The 19,950-nt window shown below is 39.1% G+C and overlaps 1 protein-coding gene across 1 annotated transcript in view; it reads left to right on the top strand.

Annotated features, from left to right (window-relative positions):
• ABL1 (ABL proto-oncogene 1, non-receptor tyrosine kinase) overlaps positions 1 to 19,950 on the top strand; it is a 144,290-nt gene that overhangs the window by 60,733 nt on the left and 63,607 nt on the right. The window lies entirely within an intron of this gene.

The following is a 19,950-nucleotide window of genomic DNA, read 5'->3' as shown; positions in this document are numbered from 1 at the left end:
AATAAAGTGGAAATGTTTTTAGTCTCCCTGGGCACTTGACAAAAGAAAATTGAAGTCTTCTCTGGACTCAGGGAGTTCCCATAGATCATTTTAACCAATATGAACACACCAAAAAAGGAGATAGACAGACAGACAGGCACACATGCACACACACACAAAGCAGAAACAGGATATCATGAGCAAGAGTCAGTAGAAATAATAGTAAACCCTGACTTCTGAAGATTTCAGATATTAGGAATATTGGATATAGAATATAAAATAAACTCATTTATAATACTTTGAGCAAACAAAAGAAGGAATTGAAAATATGAGTAAAGAAAAAGATACCATTAAAAACAACTAAGCAGGGTTATGGGCATTAAGGAGGGAATGTGATGTAATGAGCACTGTGTTAATATACAACTGATGAATCACTGAACTCTACCTCTGAAACTAGTAATACACTATATGTTAAATGAATTTAAATTTTAAAAATATTAACACAGGACAGAGAAAGGTCTGAATTAAAAAAAAAAAAAACCTAAGCAAATTTGTTTTAAAAACCAAACATAATGTCCAGAACTAAAAAGCATAATTATTGAAGTAAACATTCAAGGGTTGAATACCAGAATAGCTAGAGCTGAAGAGAGAATTAGTGAAATGGAAGACAAATCTGAAGAAGTAATACAAGGTGTAGTAGAGAGACAAAGAGATGGGAAATAGGAGAGGTTACGAGACAGAGTATATAGTGAGAAGTTCCAACTTGTGTTTAATTGGAGTTCCAGAAGAAGATGCTATGCAGAATGGCAGAGAGCAGCATTGAAAGAGATAATGGGTGAGTATTTTAATAATGGATTAGCATCAGGCCTCCCCCTGTCATCTGTGGGGGCTAGTGTAACAGTATAAAGGAGGCCCACAAACCAAATGTTTAAATATGTACAAAAAGTTAACAGTGTAACAAACTGTTAAATAAAATATTTTTACCTTGACAAATATGCCTTCATAATAACCTAGAAAGCCAGGTTTAACTTTATAGTTCCTTTTTTTTTTTAAGATTTTATTTATTTATTTATTTATTTATTTATTTATTTATTTATTTATTTGAGAGAGAGAGAGAGAGAGCATGAGAGGGGTTAGGGTCAGAGGGAGAAACAGACTCCCCACCGAGCAGAGAGCCCAATGCAGGACTCGATCCTGGGACTCCAGGATCATGACCTGAGCTGGAGTTAGTCACCCAACCAACTGAGCTACCCAGGTGCCTCTAACTTTATAGTTCTTGAACTCTACAGAGTTTTGCATAGGCACGTAGCAGCATGGACTGAGCCAGATCCTGGCCTATATAGCCCAGCCTTCTCCCCTTCTTCTCCCAGCTTTATTCTGTACTGTGAGGGGTCTCATGCACACGTGCATAGATATTTCCACCTGCATATCTAACCTCTGTTCACACTCCTAACAAATATGCCACTAGAGGACACCTCTGGCCTGTGCCCACAGTGCTGGTACATTCTGCTTTCAGAGTAGAATAGGGAAGAGAACCAGACAAGCCCTGAATATGGGCTTGGAGCTGATAAGGTAGGCAATTCCAGGGGCCTAGAATATAGTAGTCAGGCTCTGGGTGGACACATCCCTGAGCCTTCGGACCTCTTACCCTGTGGGGAGAGCTGGAGTCTTTTAAACTGTGGAATCTGGGACAGAGGCCTCTTGACCCAGGATCTAAGGGTGGTAGAGAGACAAAAATTCTCAGGTCCTGGGACGCCTGGGTGGCTCAGATGGTAAAGTGTCTGCCTTCTGCTCAGGTCATGATCCCAGGGTCCTGGGATCGAGCCTCGCATCAGGCTCCCTGCTTGGCGGGGAGCCTGCTTCTCCCTTCCCACTACTGTTCCCCCAGCTTGTGCTCTCTCGCTCTCTCTGTCAAATAAATAAAATCTTAAAAAAAAAAAAAATTCTGAGGTTCTGGAAGCCCATCAAATTCCAAAGCAATCAAAAAGGAAAGCAAAGAATTGTGACTCTATAGAAAATCAAAGATGAAAAGATTCTTAAAATAACTAGAGAGAAAAGACAGATTGCCAACAAAGGAACAACAGTTGGAGTGGCAGCTGGCTTTTCTACAGCAAGAGTAAAGGCCCTGAAACAGTACAATATTATTTTTGGAGTAGGCGGAGAAAATAACTCTTAACCAGAATTAGACAGTTATGAAACTGTCTTTCAAGAATAAAGACATTTTCATGGGGCGCCTGGGTGGCTCAGTCAGCTAAGCGTCTGCCTTCAGCTCAGGTTATGATCTCAGAGTCCTGGGATCGAGCCCTGCATCGGGCTCCCTGCTCAGCAGGGAAGCAGTCTGCTTCTCCCTCTCCTTCTGCTGCTTCCCCTGCTTGTTTTCGCTCTCTCTCCAGCAAATAAATAAAATCTTAAAAAAAATAAAGACATTTTCAGATGAATAGAAACCAAAGGAATTTGCCACTGAGAATCCATCACTAAGGGACTTTCTCAAGGATGTATTTCAAGAAGGGAAGTCACCCAAAGAAAGAAGGTTTAAAATTTAAGAAGACGTTGCATAGACCCAGAGAGGTAGATAAACTTGCCTAAAGACCCCAGTTGGTTTAGGATCAAGCTTGGACGTCAGCCCAGATCATCTTTGAGCCAGACAGAATGGGAGTAAGAAATAAAAAGTTGAAAACAGAACAGCATTTCTATTTCGGAAGTAGATAGAGGGTGCCCGGGGGTTCCCTTCTGAGATAAGCCCTACATTTTTGCCAGAACACAGCATCACTTAAGCTGAGTCTTCACGGCCTCTGGGAATTTGTTCTAAGTCCTTCATTGCTAATGCGTCATTGTTCCTTTCTCCTGACGCTGAGTTGGTTGCTCAGATTGAGAACTTCAGTTTCTGACTTTCAAGAGGCCACATGGTAGCCCAAGGCCACAAGTCCAGGAAACCTCTGCAGCTTGCCAGGGACTCGACAACTTGCATCTCTCTGCTTGTTCTCTTCATTCTCTCTCTCTCTCTCTTTTTTTTCCTTTCCACTTTCCCTCAGATCCTTCCTGCCCCCATTGGTTCTCCAAGAGTTTCTTTATTTCCCAGTCCTCCAGTTTTACCTCTTCCTCTGTGACAAACAGTAGCCCCATGAAACACGATTTCCGATGTGGCGGCCCTGGACGGTACAGGGAGTGGTGTACTCAGCTCAGGGAGGGGTTAAGATGTGTGAAGAAGATTGAGCAGGATATTTTAGGAGATCAGATAATATTATACCTCTGCTTACATAGTTGTGCTCAGCAACAGTAGTGCTGTTCCATCATCTCATTTGGTATCCTCCGAGATGGCAGGTACTATCCAGATGTGTGGAAGGTTGTAGGGCGTGGAGGGGCCGAGTGACTTGCCTCTGATATGAAGGTGGGAAGTGGCAGAGTTCTGGTACTAGACCTCATGGCTTCTCTCCGCTTTCTCGTCTTACGCTCTCCACTAATCCCATCTTTCCTCTCCATAGTAATGCCTTACAAAGGGTGCTAAGGACTATCACTGTTTTTTTTCTTTTTTTAGTTGTAACTGACATAGGGAACACTTTAATCAGCCACCAAGGATCACATGAAATTTGCTTATTTTTAGTATCCCTGTCCATACTGATGAATTTCTTCAAAAGCGTTTTCCACAGATTTATTTTGTTGCGCATTTCCTTAACTCCTTCAGTTACTTAGCATCCACCCCCTTTCTTCTCCATAGTTATTGTGAAGTCTAACCCCGGGCCCAGATGATCATGAATTTTTGCCTGGTGGTATCCCTGCTAATCAGGATTTCTGTCATTGGAATGTTCTTTATACTTTTCAAGACATTGTTGGTATTACCCTCTCCACTCACTCTAGAAGTTTCCGACTATTCTGAGAAACAGCTTGAGTCCATATAAGCTGTGTTGTGAAGGCACACTTTGGCTTGAATTTTAGAACTAAGCTTTGCCTGCTTTTTTTTTTTTTTTTTTAAGATTTTATTTACCTATTTCACAGAGAGACACAGCGAGAGAGGGAACACAAGCAGGGGGAGTGGGAGAGGGAGAAGCAGGCTTCCCGCGGAGCAGGGAGCCCAATGCGGGGCTCGATCCCAGGACCCTGGAATCATGACCCGAGCCGAAGGCAGATGCTTAACGACTGAGCCACCCAGGCGCCCCTGCCTGCTTTTAAAGAGGCAGATGAACTCAGCAAACGAGGGCAGTTTCAAACCTACACCACCATTATTAGCCTATAGATGACAAGGGAGGTCATGGTATGCTGCTATCTTGTTGATTTTAGTGCTTCAGACTGCAAAGTTTGTGACTGCCCTTAGGTCATATATGTAGACTCTTTTTTTTCCTTTTACCTGTGAGCTTACATCCGTACAGTTAGCAGAATATGTCATGGTTGAGTACATAAACAAGCTCATATGTTCATTTTGTGAGCTTGGGAAGAAACTTTTTTTAAAGGCCAAGTTTAAGATACCTTAGGCCATACAAATATGTCTATTTCCTGGCCTGTGCTGTCGTCTGAAGGCCAGATTTCATCAAAACAGATGAATCACTGTTTTTTCTTTCTTCATCATCCCCTAATTGGTTTCCAAAATAAAATGATTAAGGGCCACGTTTCTCAACTGCATTGTTTGGTTACGGTCCTACTGGCTGTGCTGGGGGTACATGGGGAAACCGAACTGGTGATCCTTGCTGGCTGGGTCACATGACTTCTCGGAGGCATCTCTGCTCTGTTGCTGCTAGTAAGTCTTCAGAGGAGCAAGCTCTTTCTTATGCTTTTTGTTATAACCTAAGGAAGATGATTTCAAGTCATGAAACCTTAGCTATTATTATTCAGGCTCCATTTTCCTTGAGGTCTGTTTTGGTTTTCAGACAGGACAAAAAGTGTTCATTTTAGAGTTTCCCAGAGCCTATATTTCATTAGTGGCGTTTTTTGTTGTTGTCAGTTTGTGAGAAAGCATCAACTGACCCTCTGGCAGGATAAGCTGATTACTCCTGACTGTGGGCCCCTCTCTGCTGGCACCCCCCGATACAGGGGCTGCCTTCACATTTCCTCAGCACTTCGTCCTATGAGTGGTATGGAAGCAGAACGCTGTGCGCCGGCTGGTGGGGCCCAGGTTTCTGTGGGCACCCACCTGTACCGGCTGGCCCTTTTGTTCAGTGGCGACCTGCTCCTTGCCAGGCTGCCCTATAGCTAGTGGGCCACTAAATATGTCATTTATAGCAACAGGAAGATCCTATAAAGTGGGTGGTTTGAGAATTCCCCTTCAGATGGCATCGACCCTTAATGCAGCTGGTTTCACTTAATTCGTTTTGTTTAAACAAACCCTGTTCCTGGAAGTGGTTTCAGGGTAGTCTGTTCCTGTAGCTGTTCCTTTGCTCTTGTTTTTAAAAATGTTTTCCCAACGATATCACAAGTGCACGAGCCTGACAGACTAGAGCATTCTGCGCAAAGTTACTGCACGTGTGAACAGAGTTGTGTTCAGACATGATCCATGGATTACGGTATTCAGTAGTTTTAGGGTTCAATTTGGTACCTTCATTGTGTAAAACCGACCAGATTCCTTTGTGGTTTAGGTATATTCTCCCTTAAGGGACTCTGATGTTTAGAAATTTCAACTGAGAAGACCAGATAAATTAGGGAATAAGTGTTTTTCACTTTGTAAACAGGAAAAATTCTTAACAAGAAGCCAGAGCTGGACTAATTAAATAATCAGTATATTAAGTAATCAGTATATTTTTAAGTGGGATATAAGTTTCTTTTTTTTTTAAGATTCATTTAGGGGTGCCTGGGTGGCTCAGTCATTAGACATCTGCCTTCGGCTTGGGTCATGATCCCAGGGTCCTGGGATCGAGCCCCACATCGGGCTCCCTGCTCCGTGGGAAGCCTGCTTCTCCCTCTGCCGGTCCCTCTGCTTGTGTTCCCTCTCTCACTATGTCTCTCTCTGTCAAATAAATAAATAAAATCTTCAAAAGAAAAAAAAGATTATTTATTTTTAGAGAGCACAAGTATATCAGGGCGGGAGGGGCAGAGGGAGAGAATCTTTTAAGCAGACCCCCCACTGTGCGAGGAGCCCCACGTGGGGCTCAACCCCACAACCCATGAGACCAGGACCCCAGCTGAAACCAAGAGTCAGATGCTTAACTGACTGAGCCACCCAAGTGCCCCAAGTGGGATATAAATTTCTATTTTGGGTATAATACCACTATATTAAAATCAAATTTTAACAAAAACTGCATAGAAATAGAAAATAAGATATTAGTGGTTTCTTTTTTTTTAAGATATTAGTAGTTTCAACTCTGACTTTTCTAAAACAAGTTTGTATTACGTTATTAAACATATTTTTAATGAGAGAACCTTTTAAAAGTCGGAATTTATAAAACATACGCTGCTCATTAAGAACTTTTTTAAGGGCGCCTGGGTGGCCCAGTCGGTTAAGCGTCTGCCTTCAGCTCAGGTCACGATCCCAGAGTCCTGGGATCAAGTCCCACATCGAGCTCCTTACGCAGCCGGGAGCCTGCTTCTCCCTCTACCCTCTGCCCCTCCCCCTGCTTGTGCTCTCTCTCTCCCTCTCTCTCTCTCTCCAAAATCTTTTGGAGAGAGAGAGAGAGAGAGAGAGAGAGCACAAGCAGGGGGAGCAGCGGAGGGAGAGGGAGAAGCAGACTCCCCACTGAGCAGGGAGCCCATTGCAGGACTCCATCCTAGGACCCTGGGATGATGACCTGAACCGAAGGCAGCCGCTTAACTGACTGAGCCACCGAGGCACCCCTTCTCGTTAGGAACTTTTTATATATAAACTTTCATTTTTGTTATATTCTCCTATAGGATTTGTTCTTATCTTTGGAGAATGTATCTCCGTTTATAATCATACATTAATTAATGTGAAACTTTGTTCAGTACCCCTCTGCTCCTGGACTGCAAGCTTCCTTAGCATAGAGATCTTGCCCGTGTTATGCTTTATCAAATCCTAGCACACATCAGATTACCTTGCATATAGTAGGTGTTTAGTAGAAACTTCCTGAATGGATGAACCAGTGAGACACTTTTAACCTAGAGTGCAGTATAATGATGATAATAGCAAACTTGCATTAGTCTTAACTGTATCAGGCACTGCTCTCAATGCTTTACATACGTTAAGTCCATATATTAAGTATTAGGTGGTGACTGCACACAAAACATTCAACAACACGCTGGTTAACATTTAACTCTTTGTTGCCAAGTTCTTTATTGTTTGCGCTTGACAGTTAGTCCAGGCATTTTCCATATAGGAATATTTTGGCAGTAAAAGAACACAGGATATTCTTCCGCTCCCAGAACTGATGTGTTTGTGATTCCAGGTGCAGATGTCTGTTGCCAGGAACCAGGGGCCTGTTCTCAAGCCCAGACACTGCATCAGGAGATTAGACCAGGTGCCTGTTCCTTTTTCTCCTCTTTTCCCTCCTCTTTGATTTTAATTTCTTTAGCAGGACAAAACTGATACAGCTTCCAGTAAACAAATGATTAGCTTTTAATTCTTATTCTGATGAATACTTTTGGTTGTAGTTGGTTTTATTACAAAGGTAAGGATTTGCTCATTATTTTAAAATAAGTAAATGTCTCTTTCTCTTGATATCCCTTCAGGAGTAACCACTCCTGTTGAGTATCTACCAGACCTTTTTCTCCTGGCTTCTTGAATATTTAAGAAATCTCTTTCTAGGTTGCACTTTTAAAACATTTTATCCTACATCTGTATATCATAGTGGATGTTCTGCTTCTGAGAGTATGATTTAATTTCCTTTGTAGGCATCATTAATAAAAGGCAGAGAAAACATTGAACCCAGTATTAAGTGTGGGGCTTACAAAAGGTAAATGAATGTTTCAAAGTCATTGCTTGCAGTGGAATCTGTAACATTTTCCTATTAAGTTCATCTAAAACTGCTAAGTATGTTATTCCAATCATCAGAAAAGGTAGATAAGTAACAAGGAGAAGGAGACTTATGCCCAAGTAAAAATTAAATATGGATTTACAATATCTAAGAATCCTTTGGCAAATGGAGAATGATTGCCAAGCTCCTCACTACTGAGAACAGTGAAAATACGCAGGAGGCAGGCTATGAGATTGGTGTTGGCCAGCATTCGTATCTGTTTCTTGGAAATTCCACAGCTCTCTGCCATGGTTTGTTACCTGCATGAAAGAAAGCACTTGTCCCTTCGGTATTCCCTACTAACTCTTGACTTTGTTCCGCAGGCATCTTCCCACAGGAGCAACGAGTTCTTTAAGATTATGAAGGGGGGTGGCGAAGAAGCAAGGTGGTTATACAAACTGTCTTTACACCCCACTCTGTGACATACATGAATTCAGAGTGACCCCAGGGACCCCTCTTTGAACCCCATGCTTCACCGTCAATAGAAACATGGATAAAACTGGAGAGTCATAAGACTGGGGGTTTAAGGTGCCACGAGGAAAGAAGGCTTCACTGTCGCCAGTGTTCGTACCTGTGGTTGTCCTCCAGAGGTGTCCGTACCCATAAGTAGTGCTCCATAGTGAGGTTTAGTGTAAGTGAGCATAAGCTTTACTTTAGCAAAGTGCGTGGAGGGTGACCACAGTAGGGCGTCGGAGAGAATTACTGGGAAGCCTGCAGGTGCATCCTCTTGGGCAGGTTTGGCATAGGGAAGTGGCACAGGGAGGTTGAGATTTGGGAATTTATTTCCTTAATGTGCTCCATGTCCAACAACTTGTCGAGGAAGGAAAGCATGTAGTGGAGAACACTGAACACTAACTTGACAGAGTCAGGGGAGGATGTTTATAGAATATTAGGGCTTGGGTTGGGTGATTTATTTAAAGTAATTATTTAAAAATTAAGGTATTATTTACATATAATAAAATCCACCTATTTTTAAGTGTGCATTTCGATGAATTTTGTTGTATAATCATGTAACCTCTATCACAGTTGGGATTATAGAACAGTCTCCTCACCACTAAAGGTTTTCCTGTGTCCTTTTCAACGACTGGCCCCAGAAAATCACCCATAGACTTTATGTCTCTGTAGTTCACCTTTTCAAGAAATTCATATAAATGGAGTCATACAGAAATCATAGACTCTTTGACTTCTTCCACTTAGCATAATCTTTTGAGATTCATTCACGTTGTCATATATATGTACTAATATTTTCTTTCCTTTCTTTGCTAAGTAATGTTCCATGATATGGATAAAGCACAATTTGCTTTCCAATTTACCAGTGATTAACATGTGTTGCTTGCAGTTTGGGGACTATTATGAATAGTGCAGCTGTGAACATTTTTGTACTCATCACTGTGTGCACATATGCTTTTATTTCTTTTAAAAAAAATTATTTAGGGGCACCTGGGTGACTCATTCATTAAGCGTCTGCCTTCGGCTTGGGTCATGATCCCAGGGTTCCTGGGATTGAGCCCTGCGTCGGGCTTCCTGCTCAGCAGGAGGCCTGTTTCTCCCTCTCCCACTCCCCCTGCTTGTGTTCCCTCTCTCGCTGTGTCTCTCTCTCTCTCTGTCAAATAAATAAATAAAATCTTTAAAAAAAATTATTTGGGAGAGAGAGCGCATGCGTGCATGAGTCGGGGGGAGGGGGGAGGGAGAGGGAGAAGCAGACTCCCCTCTGAGCAGGGGGCCCGATGCAGGGCTAGATCCCAGGACCCTGGGATCATGACCTGAGCCACCCAGGCACCCCTAGGTGTTCTTTTAGTGTAGGTCTGTTGTCCACTGATTCTCTTGGTTTCCTCCATCTGATAATATTTTGGTTTTCTCTTTATTCCTTAAGGATACTTTTGGTGGATATAGGATTCTGGGTTGCCTGTTTTCTTCTTCCAGCACATGAAAAGTTGTTCCATTCCCTTTTGGCCTCTGTAGTTTCTTTTCTTTTCTTTTTTAAAGATTTATTTATTTCAGAGAGAGTGAGAGAGCACACATGTGTGTGCAGTGGGGAGGGGCAGAGGGAGAGGTAGAGAGAGAATCTCAAGGATGGAGCATGAAGCTCAGTGCAGGGTTTGATCTCACCACCCTGAGGTCATGATTTGAGCCCAAATCAAGAGTCAGACCCTTAACCCGACTGAGCCACCCAGGCGCCCCTGGCCTCAGTAGTTTCTGATGAGAAATTTACTGTCATTCAAATTGTTTTCCCCCTATAGGTAAGTATCATTTCTCTCTCTTCGTCTTCAAGATTTTTTTCTTTGTCTTTAGTTTTTAGAAGTTTGACTAGCATATGTGTTGGTATTGATTTCTTTGGGTTTTGCTCATGTAAATATGGACGTACATATGGACTCTTCTGGGCTACTGATACATGTCTATTCTTCTACCAATGTCATACTATCTTGGTTACTGTAGTTTTATAATGTGTTTTCAGGCAAGTCTTCCAATTTTATTGTTCTTTTCAAAATTGTTTGGCTATTCTGGGTCTTTGCCTATTCATATCATTTTAAAATTAGCTTGTCAATTTCTTCAGAAAAGCCTGCTAAGACTTTTATTGGGATTGCCTTACATCTGTTGTCAGTCTGAGGGGATTGCCATATTAATATTGGCTTCATGGGGAATCAGTATTCTACAGTCCATGAATGTAGTATGTCTCTCCATGTAACAGGTCTTTTCTAATTTTCCTTTTAAATGTTTTTTTTTATTTTCTTTTTTTTCTTCTAATATTATTTTATTATTTTATGTTAGTCACCATACAATACATCATTAGTTTTTGATGCAGTGATCCGCGATTCATTGTTTTCGAATAACACCCTCCTTTTAAATGTTTTATAATTTTCAGCGTACAGGCTTTACACATCTTTCATTAATGTATAACTAAGCATTTTTTTAAATTTTTTATTGTTAATGTTAATCACCATACATTACATCATTAGTATTTGATGTAGTGTTCCATGATTCATTGTTTGTGCATAACACCCAGTGCTCCACGCAGAACGTGCCCTCTTTAATACCCATCACCAGGCTGACCCATCCCCCCACCCCCTCCCCTAAGCATTTTTAATGATATTGTAAATAGCATTGGTTTTAAATTTATCTTTCTTTTTATTGCTAATGTTTAGAAATAAAAATGACTTTTGTCTACTGAACTTATATCCTGCAGTTTGCTAAATTCACTTATTATTTCTAGTAGTTTTTTTATGTGGGTTGCTCAGGGTTTCCTCCAAATACTTCACATACTTGGAATGTTGTTTTTGTTGTTGTTGTCACTCTCTTTTTGGTACTGACTTCTAATTTGATTCCATTATACTTAAAGAACATACCCTGTATTATTTCAATCTTTATAAATATATTGATCTTGTCTTATTTCTTAGGATATTTCTAAGTAAATATACCATGCCTTTGAAGAGAACGTATATTTTTCTGTCCTTAAATAAAAGACTGTGACATTCACAAATAAGGACGGTCATGCCTTTTCTTTCCTTTTTTTTTTTTTTTTAAAGATTTTATTTATTTATTTGACAGAGAGAGAGAGACAGCAAGAGAGGGAACACAAGCAGGGGGAGTAGGAGAGAGAGAAGCAGGCTTCCTGCGGAGCAGAGAGCCCAACGCAGGGCTTGATCCCAGGACCCTGGGACCATGACCTGAGCCAAAGGCAGACACTTAACGACTGAGCCACCCAAGCGCTCCTTTATTTCTTTTTCTTACCTTACTGCATTACTAGGACTTCTAGTACAATATTAAATAGAAGCCATAAAATTGGACATCCTTGCCTTAGTCTTGATTTTAGCTAGAAAACGTTGAGCCTTTCACTATTACATATAGGTTAGTGGTAGGGCTTTCATATATGCCCTTAATGAGGATGAGGAAATTCTCTTCTCTTCCTAATTTACTGAGAGGTGTTTTGTTTTGTTTTTTTTAATTTAAATTATAGTTAGTTAACATACAGTCTATTATTAGGTTCAGAGTAGAGTTTAGTGATTCATCAGTTACATATAACACCCAGTGCACGTGGCATCAAGTGTCCTCTTTAATGCCCATCACCCAATTACCCCATCCCCTCACTCACCTCCCCTCCAGCAACCCTCAGAGTTTACTGATAGTTTTTATTATGAAAGTGATATCAAATTTAGTCAGAGGCTTTTTCTGCATCTACTTAAATGATCATATGATTTTTCCCCCTTATTCTTCTAATACGGTGAATTACATTGATTTTCAAATGTTTAACTTTGCATTCTCAAGATAAACTCCATTTGATATGATATATTTTTGTGTATTATTAGACTTGCTATATAACATTTTGTTAAGGATTTTCACACCTATGTTTATGAGGGATATTGATCTGTAGTTCCTTTTTCTTGTTATATCTTTGTTTGGTTTTGGCATCAGGGTAATACTGGCTTCATGAAATAAGTTTGGAAGTGTTTCCTCTGCAGTTTTCTGAAAGATTGATATTATTTCTTTCTTAAATGTTTGAATTACCAGTGAAACCACCTGGGCCTGGAGACTTCTTTGTGGGGAAGGTTTTTAAGTATACATTCTCTTTCATAGATATTGGGCTGTTTAAGTTTTCTAGTTCTTACGTAGTTTTGGTAATGTGCATCTTTCAAGGGGTTTGTTCATTTCATAGATTGTCATATATATAGCTATTTACATATGTATAGATACTTAAAGCTATAAATTTCCCTCTAGACACTACTTTTTCCTGTGTCTCACAAGTTTTGATAAGTTAAATTTTCATTATTATTCAGTACAAAATATTTTATTTCTCTGTGATTCCTTCTTTGAAACAATGATTATTTAGAAGCATGTTGTTTAATTTCCAAATACTAGGAGTTTTTGGTTATCTTGCTGGTATTGATTTCTAGTTTGATTACATTGTAGTCAAAGAACATGCCCTATATAATTTTACTCTTTTTAAATATATTGATCTTGGGGCACCTGGGTGGCTCAGTTGCTTAAGCGTCTGCCTTTAGCTCAGGTCATGATCCCAGGGTCCTGGGATCAAGCCCCACATTGAGCTACTTGCTCAACAGGGGTCTGCTTCTCCCTCTCCCTCCTCCTGCTCATGCTCTGTCTCTCTCAAATAAATAAATAAAATCTTTAAAGTATATAGATAGATATAGATATAGATCTTGTTCTATTTATCAAGAGAGATCTGTCTTAGTAAATATACCATATAAAATACACCTTGAAAAGAATGTGTATCCTTTTTTCTTGGGTAGAGTTTTATAAATATTATTAAGTCAAGGTGATTCATATCTTCTGTGTGTTTGCTGAATTTTTTTTGTCTAGTTCTATCAGTTGATGGTGTTAAAATCTCCATTTGCTACTGTAGAATTATCTTTCTTTAATTGTGTCAGTTTGGTTTCATGTATTTTTGAATCTGTTATTAGGTGCATACATGTTTATGATAATTGTTCTTTTATTACTTCTGATAATGCATTTTGTTTTGAAGTCTATTTTACTTGATATTAATATGATTATTCAGTCTTTTTTGCCTATCCTTTCATGTTATATCTTTTTCTGTCTTCTTTCAATTTACCTCTGCCTTTACATTTAAAGTTTATCTCTTGCAAACAGCATAACATTGGTTTTTGGGTTTTGGTTTTTAATCCATTCTGACAATCTTTGCTTTTCAAAAGGAATGTTTAGTCTGTTAATGTTAAATGTTATTACTGATATGATTGGATTTTGGTCTACCGTTTGATTTTGTTGTTACTTGTTTTCTCTGCTTTTTGTTTTTCTGGTCTTCCTTTCTACCCTTACTTTAAATATTTGAATAATTTTTAGACTTCTCTTTTAATTTTCCTTTTAGTTTTTTAGCTTTGCTTCATTATCCTTTTTAGCTATTACCTTATGGATACACATCAACTATCCCCATCCATCTATAATTAATATTGTGCTATTTCATGTTAAATATAGAAATACTGAAATTTATACCTTTCATTTCTTTCTTGTCCTTTAAGTTGTACTTATTACATGTGTTTCATCTACATGCATTAAAACACCACCAGTGTTATAAGAGTTGCTTAAAGGGGTACCTAGGTGACTCAGTGGGCTGAGCATCTGACTCTCGATTTCTGCTCAGGTTATGATCTCAGGATTGTGAGATCAAGCCCCGCATAGGGGTCCACGCTGGGTGTGGAGCCTACTTGGGATTCTCTGCCTCCCTCTCCCTCTGCCCCCAACCTTAAAAAAAAAAAAAGAGCTGCTTTAAAACAGTCATGTATTTTTACTTTTTAAATTTTTTTTAAGATTTTTATTTATTTATTTTAGAGAGAGAGAGTGTGTGTATGTGAGCTGAGCTGGGGGAGGGACAGAGGGAGAGAGAAAGGGAAAGAATCCCAAGCAGATTCCCCGTCAAGCTCAGAGCCCTTGGACACAGGGCCTGATCTCACATCCCTGAGATCACTATCTGAGCCAAAACCAAGTGCCAGACACTCAACCGACTGAGCCACCCAGGTGCCCCAAACAGCCATGTAGTTTTAAAATAAATTTGAAGGAAAAAGCCAAAAAGTTAAAAAAAGGAGTCTCTTGCATTTACCATTTCTGAAGCTCACCATTTTTTTCTTAGTATTTTAGTTTTGCTCTGATACAATTTCCCTGCAGCATAAAGAACTTTTAATATGTCTTCTAGCACAGGTCTGCTGGTGATAGATTTTCTTTCTTTTATCTAAAAATGTCTTTCCTCTGCCTTCATTCTTGAAGAATATTTTCTCTAGATATAAATTCTGAGTTGACAGGTGTTTGTTTTTTTCTTTTGGCCCTTTTTAAGATATTGTTCCCCTCTCTTTTGGCTATGTCTTTGTTCCCCTCAATTCAGTATGTTTTTTTCTCTTGCTGTTTTCAAGATTTGCTCTTTATTTTTTGTTTCAAGTGTTTGATTGTGACTTGCTGGCTACTTTGTTTCTCCTTGTGTTCATTTAGCATCTTGCATCTTCAAATTTCTGTAGTTCACCAAGTTTATGCAGATTGGGGCCCTTACTTCAGTTTTTTTCCTACCCCATTCTCTATCTTCTGTCCTTTTGGTATTCCAGTTACACATGGTAGACCATTTGACTTCATCTAACAAGTGTCCAGGTCTCTGTTCTTTTTCCCCCCAATCCTTTCTGTTCTCCACCTTGAATAATTTCTTTAAAAAAAAAAAAGTGGGGCGCCTGGGTAACTCAGTTGGTTAAGCGACTACCGTCAGCTCAGGTCATGATCCCGGGGTCCTGGGATCGAGCCCCACATCAGGCTCCCTGCTCAGCCGGAAGCCTGCTTCTCCCTCTCCCATTCCCCCTACTTGTGTTCCCCCTCACGCTGTCTCTCTCTTGCTTTCTCTGTCAATTAAATAAATAAATAAAATCTTTAAAAAAAAAAAAGGAAAGATTTTATTTTTATTTTTTTTAAAGATTTTATTTATTTGAGAGAGAGACACAACGAGAGAGGGAACACAAGCAGGGGGAGTGGGAGAGGGAGAAGCAGGCTCCCCGCTGAGCAGGGAGCCCAATGCGGGGCTCGATCCCAGGACCCTGGGACCATGACCTGAGCTGAAGGCAGACGCTTAACAACTGAGCCACCTAGGCGCCCCAAAGATTTTATTTGTAAGTAATCTCTATACCCAACATGGGGCTCAAATTCACAACCCCAAGATCAAGAGTCTCATGCTTTACTGACAGAGCCAACCCAGGCACCCCCACCTTGGAAAATTTCTATTCATCTTTCTTGAAATTTACATACACTTCCTCTTCTTTGTCCATTCAGCCATTAAGTCATCCAGTGGATTTTTTTTATTCCAACAATTGTATTTCTTTAATTCTAGAATTTATATTTGATTTTTTTTGTTTCTATTTCTCTGCTGAGATTTCTTATTTCCTTGCTTAGTTTGTATTCATTGAAAACATGTTTTATTATACTTCACTGAGTTATTTATAATGGCTTTTAAAAAAATCTGTGTTTATTCCAACATATTGGTTCATCAGCAGGGTAGGCTTGGTCCATTTTCTTGATTCTTTGTATGTTGAGTAATTTTGAATTGTATCCTGGATATTAAGAATGTCAACTTGTAGAAATCCTAGGTTCTGTTATTTTTCTGCAATAATTGTTGTTTTCTTTCTCTTATCAGGTAATTTTCTTGGCTGGGTTTGAATTACAAACTTGTTTCTCAGGGGGCAGTTCCCATGTCTTAACATCTTTTGTCTTTAGCTGAGCTGTTTTGGGTCTGTCCCATGCATGAGCGTGAGTAGTTCAAAGGTCAGTTAGAAATATGAGTGTAGGGAGCTTGGAGATCACCCCAGGGAGCTTGGAGATCACCCCATCTCTCTCTCTCTTCTAGGATTACCCACTCTCTTTGGCATTCAGTTTTCTGGCTTCACTTTTCTGATTTGCCAAGTCAGAAATACTGTGTGTTTTTAAATGCATGTTCCTACTCTCTCTGTATATATGACATAAATCAGAGTATCCAAAAACAAGAAATTGCTAAAGGCAATAATTTGGAAACGCGCAACAATAAATAAAATGATTACAGGAACTTTAAAAAAGGACTTTTTTCAAAATGATTCCTGAGTATGCCAGAAAATTCAGACAGTCAACATAATATTTTGATGATAAAAAGGAAAGGAATCTGTTATCTGGCAGTGGAATAACTTGGTCACTTTACAGGAAGATAACCCAAATTTGCATTTTCTTTTTTGCCTGTTATCCATCTAACTATTTTCAGTAAGAGATTTATAAGTCCTTTTCTTTATGAATAAATTTATTAACATTGAGCCAACATTGCCATGATTTTTAAATACAATTCATTATTTCCTTCAAATTCACCGTCTATAGGCAGAGTTTATTTTCCTCAGACCCTTTATATTTACCATTAATAATTTACCCTCAAATTTGTCTTTTGTTTTCTCTTATCATTTATTAACTTTTGATTTAATCAATATACTAGGTATGTATACTAGATCAATATAATAGAAATAGATAACTGTGATGATAAGAATAAAGCTTTTAACTAGTTGTAAAATATAACTAATTGTATCAGCACATTAAATAAAATAATGTATAGATTATATTGATTTATCATCTTAATAAACTAACATTTTCCTTAATGAAAAAAATTAGACAAACCACATTTATTGTGTTATGCACATATTCTTGTTTCTTTGTCACCATTTATATTAAGTACCAACTTTAAAGTTAAAAGTTTTTAGAAACCTCGAAGACAGGAAATCAGGAACTGTCTAGCAATTTTTTTCCATGAGCATACATTTTATGTCACTTTAACAAATTTTAAGATGGTAAAATAAGCATGGATCTAGCATCATTTAGAGAAATTTACACATTCAGTTAATCTATGGGTATTTTATACATAAAAGTAAGGAGGAGGGGGCGCCTGGGTGGCTCAGTCAGTTAAGCATCCAACTCTTGATTTCGGCTCGGGTCATGATCTTGGGGTTGTGGGATCAAGCCCCTCGTTGGGCTCTGCACTGGGCATGGAGCCTGGTTAAGATTCTTTCTCCCCCCTTCCTCTGTCCCTCTCCCCCTACCCCCCCTTCTAAAAAAAATAAAAGTAAAAAGTAAGGAGGAGGAACCTCTGGCTCAGTCGGTGGAGCATATGACTCTTGATCTTGGGGTTATGAATTCAAGCCCCACGTTGGGTGTAGAGATTACTTAAAAATAAAATCTTAAAAAAAAAATAAGGAGGAAGGGTAATTTAAAACTGTATGTGGTTCCCAGTGTTTGGATCTTTTCCTTTAATTAGAAACTGTCCATATTTCCAAGGATTATTAATTAACTCAATTTATTATTAGTTTAAGAGATCTTTAAGTTGACCTCAACATCTGGAAATTAAAATTTAGGTCAACCCATCAAATATTTATAATTTGAAACATAAGAATTTATTAGATTAAATAATTTTTAAAAGATATTATAAGTTCTTTTAATTAAATACAGTTCTGTAGTTTTGTAATTTTAAACAATTTGTGGGAACAGTGAGATCTTACTGAACCCTTAGAATTACTATTATTATTATTAATTTAGAAGGTTTAAATCATGAGAAATTAAATCTAAGTCTTGCATTAATTATTGCAGTAACATTTTTATATCATAATAAAATCAGGAGGAAGCATGAAGTTATTTTTAAGCTAATTTAAACTTAACTCTTCTTTATAGTCCAAAGAATCATCTAACTGTCAGGAATATAACAAAATTTTAATATAAATAGATCTATTATGGTCATATATCCAAAAAGATTTTTAAGACTCTTGGATATACCAAGCTCTAAGTATAGGAACCAAGACTGTTACCCAAACTCACACTTAAACTTTTTCTTTTGCGTTAGTTCAGCAAGGAAAAAGTAGAAGCACAAATAGTTTAATTTTTTTCTCTTTCTTATGGAAATTATGGACTGTTTATCTGTACTATGTATTTCTTGGGTATGTACATGATGACAGAATAATTATTTATGATTAATTGATCTCCACAGTTTCCCAAGGAAAGAGGAAAAAATGCGGAAGGAAGGAAGAAGTGAGAGGAAGCTGGCTCACACAGACACAAATGGCTGGTTATCTTCTCCCTCTAAGGAAGGGAAGAGACTTAGATACAGGAAAACCTATCTGACTTGCCCACTCAAACCCACAAGAACTAAAGTCAGTATATCTGGTTCACATAGTAATTCAGGTCCTTGACAGTCCTATTAAGCGATGTCTTTAAAAAGCCAGGATTTATTAATAAATAAGGGAAAAAAGAGGGAGATCTCCTGGTTAAACAAAGTGATATGTCTTTTATTTTTTATTTTTATTATTTTTTTTTAATTTTATTTATCAGAAAGAGAGCACTCACAAGCAGGGGGAAGCGGCAGGCAGAGGGAGAAGCAGGCTCCCGACTGAGCAAGGAGCCCGATGCAGGACTCCATCCCAGGACCCTGGGATCACGATCTGAGCCAAAGGCAGACGATTAACTGACTGAGCCATCCAGGTGCCCCTTCATAACAAAATTTTCAAAGATTTATTTATTTATTTTGAGAGACTGAGAATGAGAGAGAGAGAGAGAGAGAGAGAGAGCACATGAGGGGGGGAGGGTCAGAGGGAGAAGCAGACTCCCCGCCAAGCAGGGAGCCTGATGCGGGACTCAATCCCGGGACTCCAGGATCATAACCTGAGCTGAAGGCAGTCGCTTAACCGACTGAGCCACCCAGGCTCCCTCATAACAAAATTTTCAAAGTGATAACTGCAGTTTTGGATTGGTGGAATTATACCAGTTAGAAATGCGTATGAGTGAAAATATGAAGAGAGCAGGTGTTTGGTCCAGAAGGCCAGACTAAGAAGAGCTCATGAGAATGAGGTCAGTGAGGCTGGTACTTACATAAATCTACTATCTCCAGAATCTCGTCAAAGACTAAGCATCACAAAGTGGAATCCCAGTGACCCCTCCAATAATAGCTGTCTGTTAGTATCCTTAGAGAACAGGGCTCATGGAACTTCCCTATAAAACCATTTGCTTAACAGTAGAATTAGGTTATTGGCTCAGCCAACCCAACCATTAATCAATAATGAGTGGCTGTATACAGGACTTGGTCCTAGGTATACAAAGATGGATCAGACATAAGACATAGTTTTAGCCCCCAACGAGCTCACAGCTTAGCTCTTTTTTTTGAGCAAAATATTGCTTAAATTGTTGTCTTCATGGTGGGATAAATCTGCCTTGGAATCAATCCAAAGTGATTTGATTACCATAAAATAGTTGCACTAATAAAACTTGAATTCCAAAGAACCCCATTTTAGATTCTAGCATTTTGCAGAATATTAGGATTCTCATTTTTTTTTTAAGATTTTATTTATTTATTTGACAGAGAGAGAGAGATAGAGCAGGAACATGAGCAGGGGGAGTGGGAGTGGGAGAGGGAGAAGCAGGCCTCCCGCTGATCAGGGAGCCTGATGTGGAGCGATGTGGAGCTCGAACCCAGGACTCTGGGATCATGACCCGAGCCGAAAGGCAGGCGCCTTTTTTTTTTTTTTTTAAAGATTTATTTATTTATTTTTGAGAGAGAGAGAGAGAGAGAGAGAGAATGAGAGAGAGAGAA

The sequence above is a fragment of the Zalophus californianus genome, chromosome 13 (assembly GCF_009762305.2).
Source record: "Zalophus californianus isolate mZalCal1 chromosome 13, mZalCal1.pri.v2, whole genome shotgun sequence".
NCBI classification, from domain to species: Eukaryota; Metazoa; Chordata; class Mammalia; order Carnivora; family Otariidae; genus Zalophus; species Zalophus californianus.
Note: the sequence above shows the minus strand (reverse complement) of the source record. Positions and strands in the feature narration are given on the sequence as shown.